We start from the raw sequence: 5,117 nt of genomic DNA on the forward strand, positions 1-5,117 counted from the left end.
GGACCAATCAAAGAATGAGACGCAGATTCAGGCATGTGTTAGACAAGTGTCTAATCCACTGCATCATCGCAACCTCTATAATAATCATTTTGTATTAATTTTTTACCAAATGTCAACAGCTAAATGTGCAACATGAAACAGAGACTATAACTAAATAATATAACAACTTTCAAATTAGTTCAGTAGAAGTTAATAGATTACTTTTAATGAATAAGAGACAGCAGCAAAGGTTGCTGCCTGTTTAAGACCTGGTGGCCTAACTGTTAAAGAAACAGATATTCAGGAAACTCTGATCAAAACAGTCAGATCAGTCTGTCTATTGATAAACTGTAGGAAAAAGTTTGACATTTCAAATATGGCAGCGGGCGGGTGGGCGCGTGCAACGAGAACGACCGTGACAGTTTCACGGGATTGCGCCAGTTACACAGAAGACGTTGCCATGGTTACTGCGGAGCACTTGTTTGCCTGTCTGTTGAGAAGCGCAGAGCGACCCCATGGATCAAAGCCATATGAAAAGGCCTTACATAAACCCTGTCACAACCATTCAAGAAATTAATTTATAACGTGCCAAAAGCTAACATAAGGACGACTTAAAAAGCAACCATCCATATAGCAAAGTGTAGCCTATATGAGAGTAAAGTCAAAGTAAAATCAGTGCTGCTACTCAGAAAAAATATAGTTATTACCTACTAGTTAGCATAGCTTAAAAAAGTAGTAGCTAACGTTACTCTACTTACTACTGGGTGATATAACGCCACTCTCTCCCCATGAGTTCAAGCGTCACTGGCAGCAGCGGCCGGAGTTTATTTCCGAGTTTCACAAGCTGATGCTTCAATAGCCTAAGTATAAATGTAGAATTGTTTGCAGTCAAAAACTCTTTGCTGGTCGCACAAAGTTTACAACGGAGGACAATGTTCTTTGCATCTTAGACTGTGACACAATTATGGCAACAACGTTACTTACAGATGTTGAAAATTTCCTTCCTTTAACAGTTGAAGCAGAAGGTCCGGTGCCGCTGACCTGCAGCGCGGTCACTCATGTGGGTCAGATTTTCAGGTTGGAAAATCTGAAAGAAAAAAAAAAAATTCACATCCCTGCAGGTTGTCCTCACACAGAGGAGCCTACTGGTTATTGGGCAGAAGCGAGGAGGCCAGAGCCTTACGGTGGGACTTCGGAGTCTTGGTCTGGGAATTTTTGTACTCCTCTGCCCAGGCAAACAGGTTGCTGCAGGAGGAGGTGATATCAACCGCTGCAGTGATGTCACCCGTCAGTGTGTGAGTGCATGTGTACCTCACCTTTTGGACCTCGTAACAGCTGACCTGAATGTGCGGCAGAGCCTGGATCGGGGTCTGAGTGAAGACTGGCATAGACAAATCAGCTACCAAAACCTTCTGAAGCGATCAATAAGCCTGTGTGTGTACTGACAGCTGTTCTTGGTGTTGCTCAGGCTCAGCCTCAGGTTGTCCATGAGCTCCAGGATCTGTTCCAGGGTGAGCTGAGCCAGTTTACTGCTGGAACTGTGAAGACTGAGGACAGAGACCGTCCTCACCTGTCAGTCCTCACCTCTCTCCTGTTTGTCCTCACCTCTGTCCATCTGTCCTCATCTGTCCGTCTCTGTCTGTCCTCACCTGTGTGTCTTGCGGGGCTGGTTGTTGTTCTTGATCAGCTGGGCCTTGATGTGTTCTCCCAGCATGTTGTCATGATTGGATGTCCAGTGTCTCAGGATGCTGGTGGTGAACTGGTCCTTGGGGTGACAGGGACAACTCAGGACCATCTTCACCATCTCCTCACTGGGCCTGGGACACACAGACAGATACGTTAACGGGGACTCAGGAGTCTAAGACGAGTGTCCAGGTGTGTTCCTGTTGTACTTCTCTCTACGGAGCAGCAGCAGCAGACAGGACAAGGCCTACGGGTGTTCTACGAACACAAAGACGAAGGACTGATCAGACTGCAGGACAGGGACCCTTTCCTGGACACCACTGACTTTTTAATCATCTGTCCAATCACAGTAGAGGGGCGGGACAAATACTACACCGTAGCAACGGCTCCTATCCTGGAACCGGGCTTCGTCAGACGGTGGTACTCGCCGAGATCTTTGCTCACCCACAAAATCTCATGAACCCACATACGTCCTCTCTCTCTACCTGCTTCAGCCTTCTCTTCATACAGAGCAAGTATTCGCCTTCAGAAAGATAGATAACGACATGACTTGTAATAAATAAACATATTTAACAGGGCTCTACAGTGCTACCATTTTGCTCGCATATGCCCCTAAAAATCGATACGTGCGAACCGGTAAAATGATTTACGAGCACACAATGATTTACGCGCTTAGTGGCGTGCCTGCCGGTTGCGCCAGCTGGTTAGCTATATCAGGTACCTTGTGGTGGAAAAAAAAAATTTCATCAATTCTCATCAATTTCACTTGACCAATCACAGCCGACAGATGGGGCGGGACAAAAAAAGTTTGACGTGTTTTGACAGTATACTATTAGATGAAACTTGAATTTTTTTTATCTTGTATTATTAATATAAATACACTCATTTAAACTAGTTTCTACTCCATGTTGTGGAAAGAGCCTCTGCAGTGGAAAGATGCAGATTTCCACTGCACAGTAGCCTGTACTATGAAGCGGGGTATTTGGCCTATCCGGGTAATGTCGGGTGTAACTTCCCGATTAACCCGTACTACGAAAGGTGGATAGGTGTTACCCGAGGTCTGTTGCCATGGCAATTTAGGCTGCATCTCTAAACTGCTCCGAGCAGGTTTTGTTCGTGGTTAACTCAAGTTTACCCTGCACGTGAACTACACACCACATCTGTACTCAGTGTTGATGAGAAGTAGGATATTAATCCACACCACTTCATAAAATATGTTTAGATTTCATCCTGATTTGCTCCACTGTGGTTGCAATGAAGTTCTGAACACAACAGCAGCCCTGCAGCCTCTGTGATTTTAGAGAGGAATCTTAATTAACGGGATAGTTTCTTAGATGTAGCCCATCTGTAGTCTATAATTGAATTCTCCTTAAGTGTTGTCACATTTAGATTTTTATGTGTCCAAATAATAGGGAGGCAGGGTCGGGGTCATAAAAAAAAAAAAATCACAGTTTTCTTCTGAATAGGCCCAATCCAAGGCAAAGTCTCTAAGGTGCATGATAGTGATTGTGGGCTAAACTAAGGACTATTTCCTCACTGCTAAAGCCGATTGCAAAGTTTAATATAACTTTCCAGTGCATGCATAATACATGGCAGAGTGTGTGATGTTGCAGCCTTGCAAAGTGAAGTTTCTCTCATGAGTGTGACTATAATGTCAGAGAATATCCAAGATTTTTACTTTTAGATTAAACTTGGAAATTAAATTCTGTCTCGGATTATTACCCCTCTCCCCTGGCTCCTTTTTTACTATTACAATGGACCTTATGTGCAGTTGTAGCTTTACATCTTAATCATATTACACATAGAAGAGCCCATAAAATACATAATAGAGATTTGAACTACAATAACACTGTGATGGTAATTAGGCTAAAAAAATTTAGGCCTACTCAATGCGATGCAAACAAGCTGCCCTGGCTTTGTTGTCTGCCATGATATTAGATTTAACCGTTAACATGGCTTTACATTTATAATTTCCTGACAATGCATTCCTCTGGAGAAATACGGAGCATGCGCCATTGCGAAAAACCCCAAACACACCCCTTTTATGCAAACGCGCACCAACTCCAATTAAGTTAACACGGACTCAACTAACCAACATCTTATCCACCTTCGTAGTACCGTTTAACTCCAGTGTAGGCGGTCAGAGTTTGTCAACCCTGAGTTTGCCTGATAACCCCAAGTTAACTCTGAGTAGGTTGAACTCCCTTCGTAGTACAGGCCACACTGTAAAAAAAAAAAGTTTTCACAGAAATATACTGTATTATTTTACAGATTTTTTCTGTTTTTTCAACATTACATATAAATACCATGAAAATACAGAAAAATACTTTTATTAAAAACATTAACCATAAAATAAAAGTTATAATCTGTATATTCATATAATAAGAAATTATACTTTTTTTACAGGATTATTCCATTGCTTAATTGCCCTGAATGTAAAGTTACATTGAATTCTATGTAAAAAGACAAAGAAATTCACATATTTAAAATTAAGACAACTTTCTGTTTTTTACTGTGAAACTTTAAATTTAAGGTAAATAAAGGTAAAAAAACAATCGTAAAATAACGGTAAAAAGTCTGGCAGCAAAAGTTGCCAAACAAATTACAGTAAAGAACCTTAAATTATTCTACAGAATAAGTAATAAGTTTTTAAATACAGATATTTACTGTAAACATGGTCTGTATTTTTACAGTCCAACTGCTGTAAAATGAAAAGAAAATCTCATTTAAAAAATGTCTGTAAAATGTTAAACAAATGTATAAATCTGCATATAAACTGAAAAATATTGCAGAAATACCTTAAAATTACACAGTTAAAAAGTGTCTGCTGTTTTTACACAGTATTCTTTGGTAAATTCATAAGATTATCTATTCCATCCACAAGAACTCCTTGTCAAAGTACAGATTTTTAGATTTAAAACACAAAAAAATTTATTAAAAAAATCCTTAAAATACCGTGCTTTAAAACTCATTAACAGTATCTTGAAAGCTTTAGGCTTTTTTTTATGGGATTATCCAATCTATTAATAGTAACTTCCTGTTAAATTTAGTTTTTAAACTGTGGAATAACAAAGATCACGTGATAATAGCTTGCAAAGCCATATTTTTATAGAGATTACTTTATATAAACAATATTTGACAGTAATTACAAGCAACTATCCAACATATCTACGAACTTTTCCCATTAATGTATGGGGTTTACTTTGAATAAACATACTTTTATAGTAATTACAAGCAATTATCCAATATATCTACAAACTTTTCCCATTAATGTATGGAGTTTACTGTCATAGGCCATTTGAGGCTAAAAAGACCTATTCTCTTTAGGTCTTGATGCACAGCTTACTGGTGTTTGGGCTATATATCAAAAGGTCATAAAAAGGTGTATTTGTTATCCCATCTTGGTTCACTCAAAAAACTGAAGCTTTGATTTTAATTATATTTATTTTTTCAAC

The 5,117-nt window shown here is 39.4% G+C and overlaps 1 long non-coding RNA gene across 1 annotated transcript; it reads right to left on the bottom strand.

Annotated features, from left to right (window-relative positions):
* Positions 1-516: 516 nt before the first annotated feature.
* LOC119890579 lies at positions 517-1,791 on the bottom strand. The gene is made up of 3 exons (XR_005442259.1): positions 1,629-1,791; positions 964-1,066; positions 517-839 (listed from the first exon to the last, which is right to left on the bottom strand). It is a non-coding gene; the product is annotated as an uncharacterized LOC119890579 (long non-coding RNA).
* Positions 1,792-5,117: the final 3,326 nt, after the last annotated feature.

Source organism: Micropterus salmoides, unplaced genomic scaffold (genome assembly GCF_014851395.1).
Source record: "Micropterus salmoides isolate LMB-PRFRI ecotype aquatic unplaced genomic scaffold, ASM1485139v1 Ms_hic_scaffold_6, whole genome shotgun sequence".
NCBI classification, from domain to species: domain Eukaryota; kingdom Metazoa; phylum Chordata; class Actinopteri; order Centrarchiformes; family Centrarchidae; genus Micropterus; species Micropterus salmoides.